The following is a 27,191-nucleotide window of genomic DNA, read 5'->3' on the forward strand; positions in this document are numbered from 1 at the left end:
GAGGGAACATCGGATGAAGGCAATGTCAGGGTGAATACTGCGATCTGTATGAAAGATAATAAACACCTGGAAGTGTTATAATGAAACATTATTTATGGGTGAATATACTTTAGATGGAAAAACATGTCATGGTGGGTTCACCTAAATCTTTTCATTGTGAAGATATCCTTTATCAGGAAGGAAAACAGAACCCGTGCTTTTTTTCCTCCTGGAAGCAATACATTGGACCACCTTGGCAGATATGTACCTATCTCCTCTATCGGATTGGCCCACTTGATGTGGCCCTACCACTCTCCTCTCTATGATGGCGCACAGCAAGCTCTGAGCTAGGAAGCAAAGCCTTCATCCTAAAACGCCCAACTCCGGCTTCTAGGAGAACGCCACTCCCTACAACTACTTCTTTATTACCTCCCTTCTACATACCGGGACCCAGCAGTCCAGTCTTCTGGATGGTCACTGGATGTCTTCTCCGACATCAGAAGTTGGTAGTCTTTACACCTGGGCAGAGTGGCGTTGAGGTGTGGGCCCCCGATCTATCTAAGAGCCCAGGCCAACATGACGATATATATCTACCCCAGGAGGTGTGTCCATGACGGCCGGGACAAGAAATGGATAAGATGATGATGGGGGTGTCATTGAAACCAGAAGAGGAGTGACACTGGATCACAAAGGGATGAGTCTCCAGAAGATGGCGCCAGAGAAGAGGTTGGTGTTGCAACAAGAGCTGCTGCTTTATCTTCAAACCAGGCTAGGTATTCTTCCATTGGTGGACAAAAGTGGAGTTCAGCGCAAGGATCAAAAAGGGGAACTATTCAGTAGTCTCCATTAGACTCAGACCATTTTTTTTGTGCACCTCCCAGCATTAGCATAGTCACAAAGCCTCCTGGATTCTGCTGGACAGGCCTTGGTTGAATCCAGGACACTTGGACTTTGCAGAGAGGCAGCGGGTGCAAGAATGCTCTCTATGTTTCAGCATTGGGATACTGGTACTGGCAGACAGTACAACTATTGTCTCATCTCAACATCATCCTGGAGAGAAGCAGTGACACAGGAGCGGGTGATAAGGTGAGAAAAAAACACTAAAAACCAATGCAGGGTGCATAGCCACTGACCACCAGTGCTGGGGGATGTACATTACACAGCTACTGACCACCAATGGAGGGCGTGGATATCTCTGCCAGTGCCACTGACCACCAATGGAAGTAATGGATATCTCTACCATTGACCACCAATGAAGAGGCTTAATGTCTCTGCCACTGACCACCAATGGAAGTAATGGATATCTCTACCACTGACCACCAATGGAAGTAATGGATATCTCTACCATTGACCACCAATGAAGAGGCTTAATGTCTCTGCCACTGACCACCAATGGAAGTAATGGATATCTCTACCATTGACCACCAATGAAGAGGCTTAATGTCTCTGCCACTGACCACCAATGGAAGTAATGGATATCTCTACCACTGACCACCAATGGAAGTAATGGATATCTCTACCATTGACCACCAATGAAGAGGCTTAATGTCTCTGCCACTGACCACCAATGGAGAGGCTTTTTTTTTTTCTGCCACTGACCACCAATGGAGGGAGAATACATTTCACTGCCACTAACAAAAATTGGGTGGGGGGTTCAATTTCCCTGCTTTTACCACCAATGGGGGGGGGGGGTTATTAAATAGCACTGCTGCTTATCATTAATGGAGGGAGTAAATATCACTACCAGTAACCACCAATGCCGGCAAGAGTTAGTGATTCCACTAGCACCGGTAGTGGGGGTAATATTGGGACCACCAATGAAGGGGATTAATGTCTCTGCCACTAACCACCAATGCCTGCATAAGTTAAATAGTGAAGCCACTGACACCAGTGCTGAGGTTTATTTTGAGGCCACTGGCACCGGGGGGGGGGGGGGGGGGTTGGGAATTGAGGCCAGTGACACCGATGTGGGGGGTTTATTGCAGCCACAGATACTAATGCTGGAAGCTATTAAGGCTTCCACTGGCACCAATGCTGGTGTAGGCAGAGCCAAGATCCTTGGGTACCACTAACAGGCCTCCTGCCCAATGTCGAAGTTAGTGTCGGCCCCCTTAACCAGTTCAACCCCCCCCCAATCGTACCAGTTTTTGGGATAGGCCAAACACAATATTAGAAATTAGTCCAGATAATTTTCAATGCTTCACCAGTAAAACGACAAGGCATACAACTTCTTCCAGAAGCAGCGGTGGCAGCTGCCAGAACTTTCCCCCCAAGGTAGACATCTTTAGTCCTGTCCCCTCTTAAGTCCTTCTAGGGCACCAGGACTCCTCAGCTGGGGAAAAGCCAATTGCTTGCATTATCACTCCATCTCAGAATAGGCCCCCACGGGCCACATGGCTATCTCTTTTCCAAATTTCCCACTGGACTGACTCACTCCCTTTTTAAAACTTCAAGGACGCCTAGTGACCAAACTAGGAACTGGTGTAACACTACCTTACATTAGGGGTAATTATTGCTCCCACTGACAACAAGGATGGGGCTTATTTAACCGCCACTTTCTCTTCAGTGTACCCCCAGGCCCTATTTTATCTGAAAGGGAGGAAGGTGCAACACTGCAAGCCCTGACCACAGGCCATTGACCATGCCCACAAGTATTCAGGAAAGGGGGGTGAGTACCTGTGTGTAGCACCCTCTACCTAGGTATGTTCTAGAGGTGAGATTTATGTCAGAGCGGGTAAATTTGGACAGGCCTAGCTGGAAGCTGTGTGGGCTGGAAGTGACTCAGAGTAGGCTGGTGACCCACAGATAGCATCATCTTTCGGGTACCTCCCTCTGGCTGCTAGAAGAGAGGTGGAGCTGTCTGAGGTGTCTCAGGGAACCCTGACCAATCCTCAACTAGGATTGGCAGGGGGCAGGCCTCCTTGATGTACCCGGGGTCAGCCCAGCTGGGGAGGAGTTGTCGGGTGGAAGAAGCTTTAGGTTGTCGGGGCCTTTGAGGCACTCTCCATTCTGGGGGGGGGGGGTGACCTTGGGCCAGTGGTGTTTAGGTGCATGTCGGAGCATTTCTGAGTAACGAAGGAGGATCCGGAAGGAAGGCACAGAGAGGGACAGAGAAGGACAACGGGAGCCATTGTTGCCGGGCAATTCTCCAGGAGGGATCCACCGGAGTGCAGCCAGGAGGGCTGGAGAATGACAGGCACAGTTGGGAAGCTGGGGAGGCATGCCGGAGCGGACTGGGAGAGTGCAGTCTGAGATGGATATGGAGCCAGCAGGAGAGACTGTGGTGTCACGGGCAGTGGAGTTGGGCAGCTGCAGCCAGAAGGGACTGGCAAGGCCTGAAGAGGACTGACTGGGAGCAGTAGTCCACCAAAGGTCAGCGAGAACTAAAATACTTTGCTATTTTTGTTGCTATATCAAAGGGGCCCTCAGGTCCCTGCCGGGAAATGGCAGTTGCTAAGGCCTGACAGAGTCAGAGTTTTGGCCTACCATGTGCTAGCTGTACCAGGAACCAAGTATGGTGCCGAGAAGAGAGGAACAGTCTACAAATAATGCCGCATACACACGATCAAACAATCCGGTGGAAAAGTCCGGCATCCTCTGGGACTGTGACATCATAATGGGCGGGGACATCACCCGGTGATGTCCCTATATAAGTCGCCGCACGCTGCGTCCCTGTCATTGTGGCCAGAGACAGCGACGAGTCAGCAGCTCAAGAAGAGAAGAGAAGAACAGAAGGCGGCAAAGACAGCGGCGACAGCGGCGACAGCGGCGATAGAAGACTGGGCCACCACTTGTAAAAGAGCTAGAAGAAGGCGCGGAGGCCCGGCAAGAAGAACCGAAGACCCCCAAAGAGGGGGACAAGACCCCCGAAGTCGGAAGAAGACCCCCGGATGGCGGCGAAGAAGAAAGCCGGGCTCCTCCGCTAGTAAAAGAGTTAGCAAAAGAGCAGAATATAGCGGAGGAGTCCGGCGAGAAGACACCCCAAGACGGAAGAAGACCCCCGGAGCTGTGCAATAAACTATTTTTAACCCTTTGTGTGTTGTGTTTTATTTACATTTTTTTCACAGGTGAATGGGTAGGGGTACATTGTACCCCATACTCATTCACATAGGGTGGGGGGCCGGTATCCGGGGGCCCCCTTATTAAAGGGGGCTCCCGGATTCCGATAAGCCCCCCCGCCCGCAGACCCCGACAACCAACGGCCAGGGTTGTTGGGAAGAGGCCCTTTGTCCTCATCAACATGGGGACAAGATAGTCCCAGCTACCTGGAGCCGAGCTCAAAATGAACGGACTTTCCTCCGTGGTGTGCGGGCAAGTCCATTCATTTCAAAAGTACGGCGGATAGTCCGCCGTAAAAGTCCCGTGTGTGGGAAGGTCCGCTCGTTCGGACAGTCCGGCGGACTTTACAGCGGTTTTTCCGCCAGACTAAGTCCGCCGGATAGTCTGAGCGTGTGTATGCGGCATAAGCATTGTGCTGCAGGAGGCTGGAGCTCTAGAAGAGTAAATAGAGGTTCCAACTGATCATTCAATTAATTCTACTATTGATTCCGGGCATCCCATAACTTCCCTTACCATATCCAAGTTCGAAATCCCTCAGTAAAATACAAAACAAACATACAGGCTGTTCATTGTCTCGAAGGTGAATGGGAAGTGGATGCCGGGCCGGGCCGAGGTGACATGTGGGACCACAATATCCAGCTGCCCCTACGGGCAGGGCCCTCTTTAAGGCAGGGCAAAAGGGGCTGCTGCCCTGGGCCCTGTCATTGTTGTAGGTCCCAAAGCAGCTTATACTTGCCAACTATCCCTGTTTAAATTCCCTTGTCCCTTGAAGTTTTAGTCCGTTGCTGTGTCCTTCAGACCCTGTGTTTACATGTAAATAACTGACATTGATATGTAAATAGCAGCAGCATTCATATGTAAATAGCTGCATCCGGCAGCATAGATATGTAAGTAAAGGCGCCATTCATATGTATATGATGTCCCCTGCAGTGAGGAGATGATATGCTGCAACCTCTAGCAACCAGTCAGTGAGTAGTATTACTAAACAGTCATCTCTAGCAACCAATCGACAAGCAGAAATCATGTGCTGTAACATCTAGCAACTAATCAGTGAGCCGTAATGTGTGGTTTAACCTCTAGCAACCAGTCAGTAAATGGTAATGATACACTGTAACCTCTTGCAACCAATTGCAATCGCTGTCTGATCTGATACAGTAAACTGATTTTAAGTCTAGCTGCTATTTATCTATTTATTGTATGTCTCAGAGCAGGTGGAGAGTGAAATTGTATGGAGGGGGGCCCAAGAAAACGTTTGCCCAGGGTCCAATCAATATTAAAGACTGCCCTGCCTACAGGGGTGGGGGGGGGGGGGGAGTACCGCTGCCTGTGTCTATTACCTGATTACACTTATTATCTCACATCACTTAGAGAATAATTCCAATGATCATTGCTCCATCCCCCCCCCTTGGTCTCACATTGTGAGGGAACACAATTCACTCTTCTTACGAGATTTGCTAATCCAGCCTCCGAAAAGTTCAGCCACGAACCTCGTTCTTCTCAAGAATATGAAACCTCTCCAACATTGGAAGAGGTGACAATGTTCCTGAGAGCAACATTTCATCATCAACCACAACAGTGTGAACATAACAGGAGTCCTCTGCCAACCGTGGGTGTGAAATATGAAACACAGAGCTGGCGTCTACACCCATGCCATCATGGAAAGCCACGGACAAGGATTCCAGCGCTTGGCTCCGTACTATGGAACAGAATGAGGTTTGCATCATTAGGGTTCTTCATTATTTTTGATTTTTTTTTCATTTCAGATATATAAATATCGTTTATTTGTGTCTAGAAACAGACGTCTGGTGGGCAGAGCAGTATTTCCCCAACTAATACAATGTGTGCTTTCTGCTTGGCAGTGCCACATACTGTGTGTCAGCGGCTTGTAATAAGATCTGTACAACGTCTGGAATAAGTGGAAAGAGAGCCGCTCGGTCCAACAAAGGAATTCAGCTTCTGATATCGATGTGAAAGATTTCTTCGTGGCAGGTTTTAAAGTAGAACTCCAGGTTGGAGAGCCCTGGGCAACTTTTGGATAGATTGAGGAACGGTTAAAACCTCTGGCAGGTTGGTATTGATGTCAGTACCCACATTAGAGGTATGCAAGGCCCCTTTGCACTTTCCTAGCGTGGGTTAAAATGCAGTATTTAACGCTGCCACTAGATGTCCCCATATTCCTGTCGATGGTTGTGGACCTTTTTGAGGGAGGCCCGCCCGGGAGGTTCTAGACAGCCAAGCCGTCACTCTGGGTTGTTTGGTATAAATGGTAAGGTGGGAGGAGCCCTGAGAGAGTTGCTGATGGGAAGATAAGGGCACCTAACTTACCCATAGAGAAATGGGAGCTGGACTATTCTCCCGAGTTGGCACCACCTGGATAGCTGGAAGCTATTGCTGTTAAAGTAATGCCCCTGGGCAAGTAGGCAAGGAATCTGGATTTGGCCGGCCATGTACTATGGATGAATGATTTGTATAGCGCTGGAAATGTGAACTGAATTGCCTCAAGGCGCTGGATCTGTCCTGTGTTGTCTAGCTTCTTAGAAGAGGAAGGTCTTGAGTTTTTTCCTGAAGGCCTGGTGGTTTTCTTCCATGTGGATGTAAGTCGGCAGAGCGTTCCATAGCCGTGTTCCTTGGACTGTGAATCTTTGTTCTCCCTTTGATTTGTAGCAGGATTTGGGAATGAGGAGGAGGTTTTCGTTAGGTCATCGAAGACTGCGGTTGGGTGTGTAGTGTGTTATCTTCTCGCGTAGGTATTGGGGAGCGTCTCCATGCACGCATTTGTGGGGAAGGCAGAGGGTGTTGAATGTAATCCGATTCTTTAGGGTTATCCAATGTAGGCTCCTCAGGGCGGGGAGATGGATTCCCAGGGTCTTTTTCCTGTTATCAGTCTTGCCGCCGTGTTTTGGATGAGTTGTAAGCGAGCAAGTTGATATTCGGGTAGTCCTATGTAGAGGGGAGTTTGCGTAGTCGAGTCGGGAATTAATGATTGTTCCAACTACTGCTGCTTTGTCCTCTGTTGGAATGAAGGGGATGAGTCTACGTAGCAGGCGGAGGAGATGGTGGGATCCGCTGACTACTGATCCTATTTGTGCATCCATCAACATCTCTGAGTCAAAGATGACTCCGAGACTCTTGGCTTTGGTGCTTGGAGAAATGGTCTGTCCAAAGATGGTGGGAGGTGTCCATGGGGTCTTAGTTTTGGAATTTTGGTTTGCGTGTAGAAGAAGCTCCATGGATAACTATGGAACTAAGTTATCCATGGACCGTTGTAATCAAGTTTCTGCACGGAGAGAAGAAGAGGTAAATGAGGATGTAGTCTGAGTCTCCAAATTCTTATGGGACTTGGGGTAAGTCTCTACCTGGAGAGCAAAGATAGAGATCAGCTCAGCAAGGGCTAATGGCCTGGTGAAGGTGGAGTGGCCAACTCAACACCAATGAGGTAGGTTTCCCTTTGAGACCACGCACCTTGTACCCAGGGCAAGGACAAAGGGCGGGCAGGAGGGGAGGCTGCCCTGAGCACTGTAGTATCATGTGAGGCGCGGGGGCACCAGAAGGAGATTGGGGGCAGGGGTTTTGTGTTGGGAAGGGAGAATTTGGGGGGCAGCAGGAGGTAAGAAAGTCGGAAGAGCATTCCATAGCCTTGGTCCTTGGACTGCGAATCTTCGTTCTCCCTTTGATTTGTAGTGGGATTTGGGAATGAGGAGGAGGTTTTGGTTTGGTGATCGAAGATGCGATTGGATGTGTAGTATGTTATCGTCTCGTGTAGGTATTGAGGAGCGTTTCCTTGTATGCATTTGTGGGTGAGGCAGAGGGTCTTTTAATGTGATCTGGTTCTTTACGGTTAGCCAATGTAGGCTCCTCAGGGCGGGGAGATGGATTCCCAAGGTTTTTTTTCCTGTTACCAGTCTTACCACCGTGTTTTGGATGAGTTGTAAGCGTGCAAGTTGATATTGGGGTAGTCCTATGTAGAGGGGAGTTTGCGTAGCTGAGTCGGGAATTAATGATTGTTCCAACTACTGCAGCTTTGTCCTCTGTTGGAATGAAGGGGATGAGTCTACGTAGCAGGTGGAGGAGATGGGGAGATCCGCTGACTACTGATCCTATTTGTGCATCCATTGACATTTCGGAGTCAAAGAATACTCCGAGACTCTTGGCTTTGGTGCTTGGCGAGATGGTCTGTCCAAAGATGGTGGGAGGTGTCCATGGGGTCTTAGTTTTGGAATTTTGGTTTGCGTGTAGGAGAAGAAGCTCCATGGATAACTATGGAACTAAGTTATCCATGGACCATTGTAATCAAGTTTCTGCACGGAGAAGAAGAGATAAATGAGGATGAGTCTCCAAATTCTTATGAGACTTGGGGTAAGTCTCTACCTGGAGAGCAATGATAGAGACCAGCTTAGCAAGGGCTAATGGCCTGGTGAAGGTGGGGTGGCCAACTCAACGGTAACGAGGTTGGTTTCCCTTTGAGACCACGCACCTTGTACCCGGGGCAAGGACAAAGGGTGGGCAGGAGGGGAGGCTGCCCTGAGCACTGTAGTATCATGTGAGGTGCGGGGGCAAAACAAGGAGATTGGGGGCAGGGGATTTGTGTTGGGAAGGGAGAATTTGGGGGCAGCAGGAGGTAAGAATTGTTCTGGGGGGGATTTGGGGCGGTGAACTAGGAGTGGTCATTTGCTTGAGATTTGTGTTGAGTGGGGTGATAGGAAAATGGATTTGTGTTAGGAGGGAGGATTTTAGGGAGGTTTGCGCTATGAAAGGTAATGTGGTGGGAGGGAGAGGGGATTTGTGCTAGGAGGGGAAATAAACATTTTTTAAAGCGCCCCATACCTCTGTTCTTACACAGCTGGGAGGGGGGGATTTGTGATGTGTAGGGGAGCTGTGTAATGTAAAGGGGTCCAGAGTTACAAGGGCTGCGTAATGTAAAAGGGTCCAGAGGTGCGGGGGCTGTGTAATGTAAAGGGGTTCAGAGGTGCAGGGGCTGTGTAATGTAAAGGGGGCCAGAGGTGTGGGGGCTGTGTAATGTAATGGGGGCCAGAGGTCTGGGGGCTGTGTAATGTAAAGGGGTACAGGGGCTGTGTACTGTAAAGGGGTCCAGAGGTTCGGGGCCTGTGTAATGTAAAGGGGGCCAGAGGTGCGGGGGCTGTGTAATATGCAGGGGGCTGTATGATGTGCAGGGGTGGGCTGTGTAATATGCAGGGGAGGCTATGTAATGTAAAGGGGTCCAGAGGTACAGGGCCTGTGTAATGTAAAGGGGTCCAAAGGTGTGGAGGCTGTGTAATGTAAAGGGACCAGAGGTGTGGGGGCTGTGTAATATGCAGGGGGGCTGTATGATGTGCAGGGGGGCTGTGTAATATGCAGGGGAGGCTATGTAATGTAAAGGGGTCCAGAGGTACGGGGGCTGTGTAATGTAAAGATGTAAAGGGGACCAGAGGTGTGGGGGCTGTGTAATATAAAGGGTCCAGAGGTGTGGGGGCTGTGTAATATGCAGGGGGGGCTGTATGATGTGCAGGGGAGGCTGTGTAATGTAAGAGGGTCCAGAGGTGAGGGGGCTGTGTAATGTAAAGCGGCCAGAGGTGCGGGGCTGTGTAATGTAAAGGGGTCCAGAGGTACGGGGGCTGTGTAATTTAAAGGGGCCAGAGGTGCGGGGGCTGTGTAATATGCAGGGGGGCTGTATGATGTGCAGGGGGCAGTGTAATATAAAGGGGTCCAGAGGTACGGGGGCTGTGTAATGTAAAGGAGTCCAGAGGTGGGGGGGCTGTGTAATGTAAAGGGACCAGAGGTGTGGGGGCTGTGTAATGTAAATGGGTCCAGAGGTGTGGGGGCTGTGTAATGTAAATGGGTCCAGAGGTGCGGGGACAGTGTAATGTTATCTTCATTTATGAGCAGGTAAGTGCCTGGGCTGGTTCTTTGCGGGGCACCGGCATGTTACCTGTGGAAAGCAGGCTGTGACTCCTTGTGGATTCACAGTTGGCATCCCACTGCACATGCGCGACCTACGCTACACAGTGTGACTGGTCCAGCAGACCTCTGGGACCTGTAACGTGCCCCAGAAGGTTGCAGGCCGGGGAACGTTCAGTGGAATAAAAAAAATAACAAAACTTCGTACAAATATGGAAGTTGTAGCAAAAGTGACCAAGATGTGACCAAGATAAATACTGCAATAAAAAAACAGACTGTGTGTTTGTTCACTGATAGGACTTTGTACTTTCCCTTCGCTCACAGATGTACCCGGCAGATTTGGGCGATGAATCCCCGTGCCTTCCCTCTTTACATAGTTGTCACTAGGGGGAGGCTATTGGGGATGTAGCCCTTAATCTGGAGCCCATCGCCCGAGTCTCTTGCCGCAGGGTCCCTGCCTAACTGGCGGGTCGTGGCTGCGGCGGGCGGGCGGGCTGCATTAGAGGTGAAAGAGAGAGACAAGCGGGCGGAGGAGCAGAGATGACATCATCTGTCTCCGCCCGCTCCACGTCACCACTCTTCCATCCTCACGCTGTGCGGCGGGGAGCAGAGAGATTACATCATCTTTCACTGCCCGCCCTGCATCCCTGCTCTCCTGCCCTCACTGAATGGACCAGTGCTGCCGCCTGCCAGCCTGCCACGAATGTAGCGACAATGCACATTTGGTGGCACTGCATGGCTTGGCAAGTGACAATCCACATCAGTTGGCAAGTAACAACCCACATCTAGGGGCAGTTGACGTGGCAAGTGACAATCTGCTAATGGTGGCAGGCAGGGGCGTAACTAGAAATCACAGGGCCCCATAGCAAAATGTTGTATGGGCCCCCCCCCCCCCCCCTCACCCCCTCACCCCTCACCCAGGGGCGGATCCAGAGTCTAGTCTCGGGAGGGGCACTGATAAAAAATACTTTTTTGGGGGGGCAATTTATTGGGGCAATGGCTGATGTTGGCGCTTCAATTGTCACGGCACCATTTGTGTTATGGTGTAAGGATGATTGAAACACATTATTTCTATTATTACATTGTTATAGTTCAACTCACCATAATGCAGAATCAGTGGAAGCCCCGAGTGTGTCACCTGCCACCAGGTGCAGATTGTCCACTTGCCACGTCACCTGCCACACATTGCAAATTGTCCACTTGCCACGTCACCTGCCACCCGTTGCGGATTGTCTGTTTGCCACGTCACCTGCCACACGTTGTGGATTGTCCACTTGCCACGTCACCTGCCACCCATTGTGGATTGTCCATTTGCCACGTCACCTGCCACACATTGCGGATTGTCCACTTGCCACGTCACCTGCCACAAGTTGCGGATTGTCTACTTGCCACATCACCTGCCACCCATTGTGGATTGTCCACTTGCCACGTCACCTGCCACCCATTGCGTATTGTCCACTTGCCACGTCACCTGCCACAAGTTGCGGATTGTCCACTTGCCACGTCACCTGCCACCCATTGCGTATTGTTCACTTGCCACGTCACCTGCCACCCATTGCGTATTGTTCACTTGCCACGTCACCTGCCACCTGTTGCGGATTGTCCATTTGCCACGTCACCTGCCACAAGTTGCAGATTGTCCACTTGCCACGTCACCTGCCACCCATTGCAGATTGTCCACTTGCCACATCACCTACCACAAGTTGTGGATTGTCACTTTCCTTTTAAGGTGGGGAATGGGATTGTCACGTCTGAGTCAGGCAGCAGAGAGATTCAGGCAGCAGAGAGATGATGTAATCTCTCTGCTGCCAGCACAGTGAGTGAGGGTGGAGCTGGCAGAGAGATTCAGGCAGCAGAGAGATGATGTAATCTCTCTGCTGCCAGCACAGTGAGTGAGGGTGGAGCTGGCAGAGAGATTCAGGCAGCAGAGAGATGATGTAATCTCTCTGCTGCCAGCACAGTGAGTGAGGGTGGAGCTGGCAGAGAGATTCAGGCAGCAGAGAGATGATGTAATCTCTCTGCTGCCAGCACAGTGAGTGAGGGTGGAGCTGGCAGTTCGCAGGGCGGGCGCTGGGCGGTGAGAGAAGATGTCATCTCTCTGCCCCGCCACTCGCTGATTGGCCACCCACCAAGCCTCCCCGCTGGCAGCTTCCCCGCCACGCCCCCCCCCCGCCGCCGCCGCCTCCGCCCGCTCGTACAGTCAGTGTGACTGTACGAGAGCTGAGCGGATAGGCAGCTCGGCGGCTCACCCGCCGCCCGCTCACCGGGCCCTTCTCAGCTGCGGGCCCCATAGCGACCGCACGGGTCGCTATGGTGGTAGTTCCGCCACTGGTGGCAGGTCACATGACAAGTGGCGTGACAAGTGACAAACTGCATATGGTGGCAGGTGACGTGACAAGTGACAATCTGCAAATGGTGGTAGGTGATGTGAAAAGTGACATGGCAAGTGACAATCTGAAAATGGTGGAAGGTGACCTGAAAAGTGGCGAGGCAAGTGACAAACTGCAAATGGTGGTAGGTGACGTGGCAAGTGACAATCTGCAAATGGTGGCAGATGACGTGGCAAGTGACAATCTGCAAATGGTGGTAGGTGACATGGCAAGTGACAATCTGCAAATGGTGGTAGGTGACATGGCAAGTGACAATCTGCAAATGGTGGCAGGTGACGTGACAATCTGCAAATGGTGGTAGGTGACATGGCAAGTGACAATCTGCAAATGGTGGCAGGTGACGTGACAAGTGACAATCTGCAAATGGTGGTAGGTTATGTGGCAAGTGACAATCTGCAAATGGTGGCAGGTGACGTGACAATCTGCAAATGGTGTTAGGTGATGTGACAAATGACAATCTGCAAATGGTGGCAGGTGACGTGGCAAGTGGCAATCTGCAAATGGTGGCAGGTGACGTGGCAAGTGACAATCTGCAAATGGTGGAAGGTGACCTGAAAAGTGGCAAGGCAAGTGACAAACTGGAAATGGTGGTGGTAGGTGACCTGGCAAGTGACAATCTGCAAATGGTGGCAAGTGACGTGACAAGCGACATGGCAGGTGACAAACTGCAAATGGTGTCAGGTGACGTGGCAAGTGACAATCCGCATCAGGTGGCAGGTGACGGTGGCAAGTGACAGTCTGCAAATTGTGGCAAGTGACAATCTACAAATGGTGGCAGGTGGCGTGACAAGTGACAATATGCAAATGGTGACAGGTGATGTGGCAATTGACAATCCACACCTGGTGGCAGGTGACGGTGGCAAGTTAAAAAGCTGCATCTGGTGGCAGGAGATGTGGCAAGTGACACGCTCGGGTCTCCCACTGATTCTGCATTGTGTTGAGTTGAGCCACTGCATTATATATTAGAATGTAACAATAGAATCAATGCGCTTCGATCGCCCTGACACCATATCAACCACGGTGCTGTGATGATTGAAACGCCAACACCAGACATCGCCCCCAAAAAGTTGCTTACCACTGGCGTGCCGCTCCGCCCCCCCACCCCGGGTCTGCAAAAAGATCGGTGCCCGCTGCTATGGGCTCGAGACCCAGATCTTTTGCAGACCCAGCAACGCCCCTGCCTCTTTATGATGGAAAACGCTTACACCCACAGAACGTTTGTTCCCGATAGAGCTCTGCTGGTGTGATGAGAATTCTACAGCAGAATAAAGTTCACACCTCGACTGAGCGTGAAAATATATCACAAGACAGAAGATGTGAAAACGCCGCGGATCAGGGAGACGCAATACAAGAGGAAGAGAAAATCCGAGCTTCAATCAGCAGATTCCGAATATCACATTGTGTCCGCTCATCAGCCGCCTGACCTTCAAAACTCTTTTCTTTTTTTCTTCCTTTATTGATTTATCCACAAATCGCACAATACGGCGGAGGAAGGCGGAGCCTCGGAGGTTTCCGGGAGATCCACAATTCCGTTTCGGTGGACATCAAATTCTGCTGAATAATGAAATACAGACATACAAACAACAAAACAAAACAAACACCAAATCAGTCATCAGCCGACAATGGGGAACGTGCTGAGCTCGTCTTTAAACCTCTGGGTCCGTCTTCATTAACCCCTTCAGCTTCCGGAAGATTTACCCCCCTTCCTGACCAGGCCTTTTTTTGCGATACGGCACTGGCGTTACCTTAACAGACGACTGCGTAGTCGTGGGGCGCTGTACCCAAATAACATTCTTTTTTTTTTGTTCCCACAAATAGAGCTTTCTTTTGGTGGTAGTCCATCACCTCTGCAGTTTTTATTTTTTGTGCTATAAACAAAAAAAAGAGCGACAATAAAAAAAAAAAAAAAAAAAATAGAATTTTTACTTTCTGCTATAAAATACTTCCAATACAAAAATGCAAAAAAAAAAGAAGAGGGCATGCATTAGGGGGATAGTAAATAAGGGGTGCATATTATAGAGGCGATAGAAGAAGGCATGCATTAGGGGGTTGGTAAATAAGGGGTGCATAGTGTGGAGGTGATATAAGGGGCATGCATTAGGGGGGTGCATAGTATGGAGGTGATAGGGCATGCATTAGGGGGTTGGTAAATAGGGGGTGCATAGTATGGAGGTGATAGAAGGGGCGGGCATTAGGGGGGTGCATAGTATGGAGGCGATAGGGCATGCATTAGGGGGTTGGTAAATAGGGGGTGCATAGTATGGAGGTGATAGAAGGGGCGGGCATTAGCGGGGTGCATAGTATGGAGGTGATAGGGCATGCATTAGGGGGGTTGGTAAATAGGGGGTGCATAGTATGGAGGTGATAGAAGGGGCGGGCATTAGGGAGGTGCATAGTATGGAGGCGATAGGGCATGCATTAGGGGGTTGGTAAATAGGGGGTGCATAGTATGGAGGTGATAGAAGGGGCGGGCATTAGCGGGGTGCATAGTATGGAGGTGATAGGGCATGCATTAGGGGGGTTGGTAAATAGGGGGTGCATAGTATGGAGGTGATAGAAGGGGCGGGCATTAGGGGGGTGCATAATATGGAGGCGATAGAGCATGCATTAGGGGGTTGGTAAATAGGGGGTGCATTGTATGGAGGTGATAGAAGGGGCATGCATTAGGGGGTTGGTAAATAGGGGGTGCACTGCATAGTATAGAGGTGATAGTAGGGGGCATGCATTAGGGGGTTGGTAAATAAGGGGTGTATAGTGTGGAGGTGATAGAAGGGGCATGCATTAGGGGGGTGCATAGTAGGGAGGCAATAGAAGAGGCATGCATTAGGGGGTGCATAGTATGGAGGTGATAGAAGAGGCATGCATTAGGGGGTTGGTAAATAAGGGGTGTATAGTGTGGAGGTGATAGAAGGGGCATGCATTAGGGGGGTGCATAGTATGGAGGCAATAGAAGAGGCATGCATTAGGGGGTTGGTAAATAAGGGGTGCATAGTATGGAGGTGATAGAAGGGGCATGTATTAGGGGGGTGCATAGTATAGAGGTGATAGAAGAGGGCATGCATCAGGGGGTTAGTAAACTAGAGTGCACATAGTATTGGGGTAATAAAAGCCGTGCATGCGATAAAGGGTACAGAAAAAAGGGATGCACATAGTATGGGACTAGCTGAAGGAGTTCATGCAATAAAGGGTAAGGAAATTGGGGGTGGGTATAATATGAGGGCTATAAAAAGGGAGTGTGTACCAGTGGCGGCTGGTGCTCAACATTTTTTTTTGGGGGGGGGGGCGCAAACAAACTGAGAAAAAAAAACATCAATTGCAGCCTCACTGTGCCCCAAATTTTGCCACTGTTCCCATCGAACGCTGCCCCTGTGCCCCAAATGTTGCCGTCGTGCCCATTAAATTCTGCCACTGTGCCCATTAAATGCTGCCACTGTTCCCATCGAACGCTGTCACTGTGCCCCAAATGTTGCCATCGTGCCCATTAAATGCTGCCACTGTGCCCCAAGTGTTGTCACTGTACCCCAAGTGCTGCCACTGTTCCCATCGAACGCTGCCACTGTGCCCCAAATGTTGCCACTATGCCCATTAAATGCTGCCACTGTGACCATTAAATGCTGCCACTGTGCCCCAAGTGTTTTCACTGTGCCCCAAGTGCTGCCACTGCGCCCATTAAATGCTGCCACTGTGCCTCAAGTGCTGCCACTATGCCCCCGCCCGCCGTCTGCCCGGCACTTACCTTGTCACTAGTGTGCAGCGGGTGATGCCAGCAGGCGGCGAGTGGTGTCCAGTGTCCTCCATTTCATCCCGACCCCGATGTCTTCTCCCGCCCGCTCCTCCTCCTCCTCTCAACTTCTGCAATGATTGGACGTCTGATAGGCATCCAATCACAGCGCCTGTGATTTCAGTCAGTCAGGTGACAGGTAACACAGACCCGGCAACCTGATTGGCTGAGAGGCGGGTCAGTGTTAGGGAAGCAATGTATTCGCTTCTCTAACGCAACACTGTGCAAATAGCGAAGGCACAGCATTGCACCCGCTGTTTACCCTTTTGGAAGCCTATTAGAGCCCACAGCTTCCAAAAGAAACCCCGCCGCTGTAATTCAGATGCCCGGCGCCCGACAAGGGGCCGGACACCTGAATAGGGGGGCGGCAGCAGCGCCAACAGATAGAGTCATGCAATGCATGACTCTATCTATTCTATTGGCGATAGAGCGTTGCAGGAGAGAGGGGGCGGCGCTCCAGCGCCCTCTATGGACGCACCGCCACTGCTGTGTACTAAGGGATCAGTAAATGTGGGAATGCAAAATATGGGAGAAATAGAAGGGGGCATAGAATAATGGGGGACCTGCCTAAGACTTTGCACTGGGGTCCCTAACTATGTAGCTGTGACCCTGAAGGAGACTCTCAAGCCCCAAGCAGGCCAGTCAGTGACAAAATGTGATGCCAATCGTCAGCTTTTCTGCCAAACCAAAGCCAAGCCGGGGGGGGGGGGGAGGGGTTTCCTCTTCTCCCCCACACCCGCATGTGTGGGGATTCTCAGCATTACCTGGTTTGGATGGCAGTGAAATCCACAACAATACAAATCCAGGAGAAGCCGAGTGACGGGGAGCTTCTCGCCGGCAAATGAATCTTCGGGCGAGATATTCCATTATAGGAAACGACATCACTCGCTTGTAGTTTTAATTTCAGCTGTCATTTTCTTCTATTTTTTTTTTTTTTTTTTAGGCAATTTGCGAGATTAAAGCATTAGCATGTACAAGCAGAGCTCAAGCCCTTCACCGGGGGGCGTCAGCCGCCATCTCCTCCACAGATCCATCAATTTCCACATTGGAGACAAAAAGGACATCAGCCTGAGCATTGCCAAGGTGGAAGCGGGAGAACATGACGTTTTCATGGCACGCGAGGAGAAGAGCCGCAAATGGGAACTGCGGTGGGAATGATCATCGCAGGGATCCTTCTTAGGCCCTTTCTACACTTACACACTATATTACCAAAAGTATTGGGACGCCGGCCTTTACACGCACATGAACTTTAACGGCATCCCGGTCCTAGTCCGTAGGGTTCGATATTGAGTTGGTCCCAACTGTTCAATCAGGTTGGGGAGTCTCTAAGCAAGACATTTAGATGATGAGATAGTGAGTCCAGATCTTAACCTCTAGAGATCCACGCTATAGCCGAATGACGGCTACAGCGCGGACCTGCTTTGCCAGGACTACGTCTATTGATGTCGTCCCGTGCAACAGCGGCCTGCGCGCCCCCTGAGGGGGCGTGCGCGGCGCGCTCTGTGATCAGCGAGTCTATGGGACTCGCCTGATCACGGATCGGAGCAAGGGCTCGATCCCGACCCCTTGCCACGTGATCAGCTGTCAGCCAATGACAGCTGATCATGTGACACAACAGAGCGGTAATCGGCTATTTTTCCTCCTGGCGCTGACAGCACGAGGAGAAAAAAAAAAAAGCTGATCACCGGCGGCCGTGATCGGGACATCAGTCCCGATCACGGCCAGCTTATCAGTGCCCACCTGCCCCCTGCCAGTGCCACATAACTAATAAAAAAGTGCCCCCCATCAGTGCCACCCAACAGTGCCCATAGTGCCACCCAGCAGTGCGCACAGTACCACCCATCAGTGCCCAAAATCTACCTCAACAACAGTGCTGCACTCCAGTGCCACATATCCGTGCCCATCAGCGTCATCTACCAGTGCCCATCAGTGCCGCCCATCAGTGTCCAGCAGTGCCACCTATCAGTGCCCATCAGTCCCATCTATCACTGGTACCTATCAGTGCCACCCATCCATGCCACCCATCAGTGCCACCCATCAGTGCCATCTTATCTGTGCTCATCTTTTCCCATCAGTGCCACCTTATCTGTGCCCATCAGTACTGCCTTATCTGTGCCTATCGGTGCCACCTTATCTGTGCCTATTAGTGCCGCCTTAACTGTGCCTATCAGTGCAGCCTATCAGTGCCCACCAGTGCAGCCTCATCAGTGCATTTCAATGAAGGAGAAAAATTACCTGTTTGCAAAAAAAAAAATGTTTTATTTTTTTATTTTGCATCTTTTTTTTGTTTGTTTAGCAAAAAATAAAACTCCCAGCTGTAATTAAATACCACCAAAAGAAAGCTCTATTTGTGGGAAAAAAATGATAAAAATTTCATTTGGGTACAGTGTTGTATGCCCGCGTAATTGTCATTCAAAGTGCATCAGCGCTGAAAGCTGAAAATTGGTCTGGGACTGAGGGGGGTTTAAGTGCCCAGTAAGCAAGTGGTTAATGTAGCACTAACCCCTGAAGGAGCTGCTGGTTTTTGTTGGGCTTACCGTTACCTCACCTGCTCACTGTGTCCGTCTTAGGGGTCCGGTTGTAGAGTGGATTAAAGAATGTTAGCTCCGACACTTAGACTTTTTTCCAAAGATTTATTTGAAAGAACATGAAGTTTTGCAATAGAGGGATGGAGGGTTAAGGGGGATTCAGGTACCTTGTAATTGCGGGGGGCTATTAGCCCTTGTACACACGGTCGGACATTCCGACGGAAAATGTGCGATCGGACCGTGTTGTCGGATAATCCGACCGTGTGTGGTCTCCATCGGAATGTTTCCATCAGAATATCCGACGGACAAAGTTTTAGAGCTGGGCTGTAAAACTTTCTGACAACATGATCCGATCGGACTTTCTCCGATTGTGTGTAGAGAATTTCGATCGGACAAAGTGCCACGCATGCTCAGATCAAATTCCTAGACCAAAGCTATTGGCTACTAGCCTGAACGTAGTCCCGTCGTAACGAAATAACGTCATCACGTTACGAACGATCGGATTTTCCGACAACTTTGTCCGACCCGTGTGTATGCAACACCAGTTTCCGACGGATTTTGTTGTCGGAATGTCCGACCCGTGTGTACAAGGGCTTATAGGTATAGAGGTAATAGAGGTATTTCCTTGATCCAGAGGACAAGCGGCTTCCACAGGCTGGATCCGGCAATCACCGGATAGGCCTCTCTCACTGACCGAGCAGCCGATGGGATGCTCGAACAAAGTCTCTGCCACAGACTTGTCAATTCAACGGAATCGTTGTGCAATCCTCTGCCACAGGAAGGCACAAACCAGCAACTTGTTGTAAAGTTAAAGAGCTGTCACACAGTACCAGTTTCTTTCAGCCGATCCGGTGGTACTGTGTGGTAGGTGACCCAGGATGCGTCCTCCAACTCCAGGCTCCTCCAAAGATACCAGCCTTGTTGCTCGGTCCTCTCCTGAAAAAGTCCTCCCCTGGATCCTCCAGTCGCTTGGCTTCTCCCCACAGGCAAGACAGCACAGGACCACCCCTGGATCGGTAGGTCCCAAGACTTTTGGGCCCACCCTTACAGTTACAAAGCCTCGGGCCAGCCGGCCCCCGAGACATAGAAACAGGCAGCACACGCCTCAGGCCAGGAGGGCCACGAGGTCGGGATAATGAACCCCAAAAATATGGCGCCTTTACCTTAAGTACCCTTACCCAGAATGCACAGCGGGTGAACCACTCCCACCGGGCTATTTCTGAGTAAAAGGGGTACCCAATGCATTCAGCCTGCTGCATTTACTACACTTACCGGTGGTGACAGCGACACCCACGGCCAAGTGGAAACCAGCACAACCCAGGCGAACTGGTACAGAAACCAGAACTTTGACATAATTAGTCTGAGCCAAACTGCAGCTTCAGACAAACTTAAATATAGTATAGTATAGTTTCGTCCAATCAGCAGTCATATCTTCTTAGTGGCAAGGGAACAGTTAAATGGGTGGTTACGTCATGTGACCAGAAAAAATATATATAATTCAGCAGTATCTGGTCAGTTCAGAGGTTTTGGTAAGAAGGCCTATTTTGAGCAGCTTTCTGGGTTCTTATCAGTAGTTTGTGTTGTCACATATCCAGCCATTTTGAAATTCCCAGGGATTGAAACAAGCCATCTAAAAAGGAAAAAAACAAATCAAACATAATATAAATTCTTAAAGCAACAGTCTCTTTATACATAAATGAATGAATAAATAACTTGTATAGCGCTACATGTGCAAACTAAATCGCCTCAGGGCACTTTTGCTGCCAGTGTTGGCCATCTGGGTCTTCAGAAGAGATGGGTCTTGAGCTTCTTCCTGAAGGCCAGATGGTTTTCTTCTGAGCGGATGTCCGCGGGTAGAGCGTTCCATAGCCGTGGTCCTTGGACTGCAAACCTTCATTTGCCTTTTAATTTATAACGGGTCTTGGGGATGTGGAGGAGGTTCTGGTTAGTTGACTGGAGAGGGCGACCTGTGGTGTAGTGCTTTATTTTGATACAGAGGTATTGCGGGGCTTTTCCTTGTGTACATTTATGAGTGAGGCAGAGGGTCTTAAAGCGGGAGTCCACCGGGAGTCCGCGTGTTTTTTTTTTTTTTTTTTTAAAGCCAGCAGCTACAAACACTGCAGCTGCTGACTTTTAAAATAGTGACACTTACCTGTCCAGCGCGCCCGCGATGTCGGCACCCGAAGCCGATCTCTCGATCGTCTCTCGGGTGCTGCCGCCGCCATCTTGGGTATGGGAATCAGGAAGTGGAGCCTTTCGGCTTCATTTCCCGGTTCCCTACTGCGCAATAAGGACGGTCCCCGCTGCCTCTGGGATCTGTGTGTTTCCCAGCAGGCAGCGGGGGACTTTCGGAAAGGGGCGTAATCTACGCCCCTTTCCGCAGAGAGCTATCCCGGAAGTGGGTGCAGGTACCTGTACTGTACAGGTACCTGCACCCCCCTCCCCCCTGAAAGGTGCCAATTGTGGCGCCGGAGGGGGGGAGGATTCCAATGAGCGGAAGGTCCACTTTAGGGTGGACCTCCGCTTTAAATGTAACTCGGTCCTTCACGGCTAGCCAGTGGAGGGTCCCCAGGGATGGGGTGATTTATTTCCAGGGTTTTTTCCAGTTACCGGTCTCTGGCTGCTGTGTTCTGGACAATTTGTAGACGTGAAATTTGGTATTTTAGAAGTCCTAGGTAGAGGGAATTTGCGTAATCAAGTCGGGAATTGATGATTGTTCCAACTAATGCTGCTGTATCTCTGTCAGGTCACCTTGAGGCGAGGTGACAGATGCACACCGTAGGGATCAGGAGTGCACCGCAAGGTTGTGGACCCTACGGCTGACTGCTGCGGACGGGAGACAGATCCCACTGGGGTTAGAGCGTAAGATTCCCTGGGGCGTGGAGTCTAAGAGCCAGCAGGTGTTCACCAGCGCCTCTAGTGGTGAGGATGGACTTGGCTGCAACTGGCTCCAGGTCGCTACCCCCAGGGTCCTCCAGCTCACACCCACAGTAGGCAACAGGAGGATAGGGATAGTGAGGGACAAAGCCAAGGTCGGGGCCACAAGCAGACAGGAATAGTCAGGGACACGCCAAAAGGTCAGGATCACAGTAAAACAGAGATAGTCAAGGACACGCAAAAGTCGGTAACGGAACAACAGAAGAGAGCACGGCAGGCAACAGGAAGCTAACACACAAAGGTTGATCAGCAGGGTTGGCCTGCAGTGCACAGGTTAATATAGAGTTCTCTGATAGGAGCTAGGGTGGAGCCATGCCAGAGGATGGATTACAAAAGCAGACAGGTGAGGGTCGGCTGGGCTCTAGATGAACACATGGGAACAGGTAAGCAGACAAACTATTGCATAACCATGACAATCTCCTTTCGGGATGAAGGGGATGAGTCTACGCAGTAGGAGAAGAAGGTGGTGGGATCCGCTGACTACTGATCCTATCTGTGCATCCATCCGTCATGTTTGAGTCAAAGATGACTCTGGCTTTGGCTTTAGTGCTGGGGGTGATGAGTTGTCCGAGGATGGCGAGTGGTGTGGACATTGTGCCAGGGTTTTTGTTTCGGTTTGCATGGAGGAAGAGGAGTTATTTTTTGGATCCGTTGAGTTTAAGGGAGCTCTCCGTCATCCGATCGGCGATCAATGAGAGACAGTTTTCCAGTGCCCGGTATTGGTCTTTTTTGTTGGTGATATGTAGGTAGAGTTGGATGTCATCCGCATAAGATACATACAACATTATCAGACCCCTATAATTCTACTAATTTCCCTCCTCTTGACCCCTATGGAGGGGTCACTACCATTCTTTAAGGATGCCTTATTAGGACGAAACGTCGGGGCGGCTCTGCTGATGCCACTGCGTTACTTGGTTTTATCTATATGCTTTTAATGTCTTCTCAAATGTGAGTGACCATTTTATTATTTTTTTCAATAAAATGTTTTACATTTAAAAACAGAATCACACTATGTGGCCCAATTTTTTTTCCTTTTTCCATATGTCATATTGAGAGGAACCGCTTATGAATTTCGGTCATTATACCTATGGTGGATACCTATTGATGTCACTACTTTAACCACTTGCTTACTGGGCACTTAAACCCCCCTCAGTCCCAGACCAATTTTCAGCTTTCAGCGCTGATGCACTTTGAATGACAATTACGCGGTCATACAACACTGTACCCAAATTAAATTTTTATCATTTTTTTCCCACAAATAGAGCTTTCTTTTGGTGGTATTTAGTTACAGCTCGTGCGCTGGTCGGGAAGTGGTTAAAATTCCCTCCTAAATTTGGGGTGCGTGTTATACACCGATATATACAGTATTGATAATGGCCTGATTTGGGCAATTGGATGTAATCAATCTGAAGACTTTGTAAAAGAGGCTTGGTCAAATGTCTTTGTGTTATTCTGGTCTGTTTTCCTGGGTTATTTTTAGCACAGATTTTGCATCCCTCAACAAAGTCTTGACATGAATATCTGGAGTATCAAATAAACTATCCAGTCTTGCTTATGTTTCTCTCCATTGCCTTAGGGCCTACATGACTCGGGCCATGGGCTAGTTGCATGATCATCTCCTCCGTTTGAGTTAGGACACATATTCCATTTTCCTTGCAAAAAAGTCTGTCTTGGTTCTTCTTTGCTCTGTCCCTTTCCATGATTTCATTCCAATCATCAGGTGCAGATTCTTGCAATTTATTAATCAGTTCTTTTACTTTGAGTATTTGTTCTCTTCCTTTTCTTCAATTCGTTACGGGCTTCTTCTTATTCCTCTGCAAAATCTGATTGATTGCTTCCATTGGTGTTTCAGCGGTCTTTCTGGCAGTATATGCCTTGACCTTCAGGGTGGCTACTCCCTTGGGGAGGGTGACTGCTTCAAAAAGTTCTTGAACCTATTTCCAGTTTTGAATTTGGTTCTCTTGCAGCAGTTGTGAATCTTCTGTTCTTCCTTATGGGTCCATAATCATGGATTACTTTGAGAGCATACTTGCTATCAGTGTAGATGTTGGCTGTTTGATCCTTTGCGGCCTCACAGACTCTGGTGAGTGCTACCACTTTGGCAACCTGCGCTGAAAGTGTTGAAGGGAGTGGTTGGGTCTCAATCGCTTCCTCCAATGTCATCACCGCATATGCCATTCTTGGGTACTCCATCTTTGTACAGGCGTGAACCCTCTGCAAGCAGGATCAGATCAGGATTTTCAAGAGGAGTGTCCTTTACTGGGGAGATTTGCTGCATTTCTTCTTCCATAAGTCTTAAAGAGGAAGTAAACCCTGATGAGTTTACTTCCTCTTTCATTCCCTGCAAAGGTAAAGCATAATGGACTACTATGCATCGCATCGCATCGCATAGTAGTCCATTATGTGTCACTTACCTGACACAGGAGCCAGCAAAGTCACCGCTGTCCCCTGTAGTCCGGCGCATCCTTCTTCTCGGTGGGTCTCGCTGCTCCGCCGATGTCATTCGGCGATGACGTCACTCCTGCGCACGTGCACGGGACCCGCCGCGCGCAGCATATCGCCGTTGACGGCGGCGCGCTCAGTGCGCCTGTGCGCCGCTGTCTACGGCTCATGTGCCTGTCTTTTCGGCAAATATCTAGGTTTAGGAGATATTTCTTGGACCTACAGGTAAGCCTTAATCTAGGCTTACCTGTAGGTCAAAGTGTGTTGTAAGGGTTTACAACCACTTTAAGCAGATATGGTCATCCCTCCTCTTCGAGGTCTTCTTCTCTCTCTAGGAAAAAAAGCTGTCAGGATTGATTGTAGTACATCGTTTCACTTCTGTTTCGACTAATTCGAGCAGGATTGCTTCATACTTGCTCAGCCTTGCTGATGACAAATGTTTTGTCCTTGCTCTTTTCAAGATTTAATTTGCATATTTCTTCATAACATCCGCTCTTAAACACATCTTCCCTTTTGTACAGCACCCCCTGGCATAGGTTGCAGCTGCAGTTTTCCTTTTGCGTTCTTGCCACAACATGGATCTTGGTGCATCCACTAGCTGGATCTATTTTATACACGGTTTAAAAGGGTTTGCGGTCAACAGGGCAGGAGGAGGAGGTTTCACACCATTTAAAAATGCAGGATATACAGAAAACGTGACAACATACTTCTGGAAAGCCAGCCTCCAGGGAAAGACCGTTCAGCCAAATTGGACACCTCTCAGTTGAACTTAATGCTAAAGTATTGGCGCCAGTCCCATTTTTGCCTTCATCGCCATCTTTATTCTTCATGTTGCTGGTCTCTAGCATCAGATGAGTGTCATGGTTTTGCAATAGTTTGCTTACCTGTTTCCATGTGTTCATCTCTAGAGACCAGCCGACCCTCACCTGACTGCTTTTGTATCCATCCTCTGGCATGACTCCACCCTAGCTCCTATCAGAGAGCTCTATATTAACCTGTGCACTGCAGGCCAGCCCTGCTGATCAACCTTTGTGTGTTAGCTTCCTGTTACCTGCCGTGTGCTCGTCTGTTGTTCCGTTACCGACTTTGGCGTGTCCTTGACTATCCCTGTTTGCCTGTGATCCTGACCTTTTGGCGTGTCCCTGACTATTCCTGTCTGCTTGTGGCCCCCGACCTTGGCTTTGTCCCTCACTATCCCTATACTCCTGTTGCCTACTGTGGGTGTGAGCTGGGGGACCCTGGGGGTCGCGACCTGGAGCCAGTTGCAGCCAAGTCCATCCTCACCACTAGAGGCGCTGGTGAACACCTGCTGGCTCTTAGACTCCGCGCCCCAGGGAATCTTATGCTCTAACCCCAGTGGGATCTGTCTCCCGTCCGCAGCAGTCAGCCATAGGGTCCACAACCTTGCGGTGCACTCCTGATCCCTACGGTGTGCATCTGTCACCTCGCCTCGAGGTGACCTGACAATGAGCATAAACATTTGCTCCTTCAAACCGGAAAGCAAAGAGTTCTTGCCTCTCTTCATCCAAGGCGACGCCGAAGAAAGCATTTGCCAGTTCTATGTACACCCGTGTTCCTGTAGGTATGTCATTGAGCAAAGCACTGGGATTTGGGTGCCTTTCCTCGATGGTTTGATTGATGGCCCTTAAATCATCTACCATCTGATATACTGGCTTTTCTCCCTTTTTGACCTTTTTCTTTACAGAAAACAATGGCGTCTGTGCTCTACTTTCTGTTTTCTTTATGACACCTGCCTCGTGTAATTATTTTATTTGTACTCGTACTCCAGCGATTTGATCTGGTGACAGTGGATACTGTGGTATGCGTGGGATTTGAGCTTCTGTTTTTAATTTGACTTTAACGGGAGGGACTTGTAGAAGTCCTACACGTCATATTTTCCCTTGGCCCAGAGAATATCAAGTATTTGAGCAACAATTTCAGGTGGAATATTACCTTCAATCTCTTGCTCTAATTCAATCGCTGTCAATCCACATATAATTTCTTCATCTAATTCTCCAACATGCACTTCTACTCCATTGGGTGCATACTGCACACGCCACTGCCAGGGCAGCACAGTGGTGTAGCGACCTAAGAGCAATAGGGTCGCAATGTAGTCACCTAAGAGCAATAGGGTCGCAATGTAGTCACCTAAGAGCAATAGGGTCGCTGGTTCAAATCCCGACCACGACACCATCTGCCTGGAGTTTGCATGTTCTCCCTGTGCCTGCGTGGCTTTCCTCCCACACTCCAAAGACATGCTGGTAGGTTATTCATATCCTGTTTACAAAATTGGCCCTAATATGTGTTTGTAAGCGCATCAGGACCCTGCAGGGTAAAGGACCGTGCTATATCTAGATGCAACTCAACACATACTTGTAAGCAAATCAGTAGGTCTCTTCCCAATGGGTTGCATGGTACAGTGACAGAGACAAGCAGCTTATGAAACATACCGTATATACTCGAGTATAGGTCGATCCGAATATAAGCCGAGGCCCCCAATTTACCACAAAAAAACTGGGAAACTTATTGACTCGTGTATAAGCCGAGGGTGAGACATCCCTGTGTCCATCCCTGTGTCCCGTCCATCCCTGTGTCCATTCCTGTGTCCCGTCCATCCCTGTGTCCATCCCTGTGTCCCGTCCATCCCTGTGTCCCGTCCGTCGCTGTGTCCCGTCCGTCGCTGTGTCCCGTCCGTCGCTGTGTCCCGTCCGTCGCTGTGTCCCGTCCATCCCTGCCTACCTGTGCCAATCTGCAGCCTCTGTGTGCCATGCTCTCCTCGTCTGACAGACGGCGGCCATTCCTCTGTTCAAAAGCCGCGCCTCCCTGTCTGTGATAGGCGGAACACTCAATTCCCCAGCAGTCAGTGTTCCGCCTATCACGGACATCCTCTCATCCTCGTCCGTAGTATGAGGATGAGAGGATGTCCGTGATAGGCGGAACACTGACTGCTGGGAAATTGAGTGTTCCGCCTATCACAGACAGGGAGGCGCGGCTTTTGAATAGTAGAATGGCCGCCGTCTGTCTGCTCGACACGCTGATCGGGCAGGCAGACGGCGGTGACTCAAATATAAGCCGAGGGGGGCACTTTCAGCCTCAAAAAAGAGGCTGAAAATCTCGGCTTATACTCGAGTATATACGGTATTATGGCTTCCAATTCCAATTTGTATGGGGGGGGGGGGG

The sequence above is a fragment of the Lithobates pipiens genome, unplaced genomic scaffold, assembly GCF_037356315.1.
Source record: "Lithobates pipiens isolate NorthernLeopardFrog02 unplaced genomic scaffold, aLitPip1_a1.2 Scaffold_19, whole genome shotgun sequence".
NCBI lineage: Eukaryota > Metazoa > Chordata > Amphibia > Anura > Ranidae > Lithobates > Lithobates pipiens.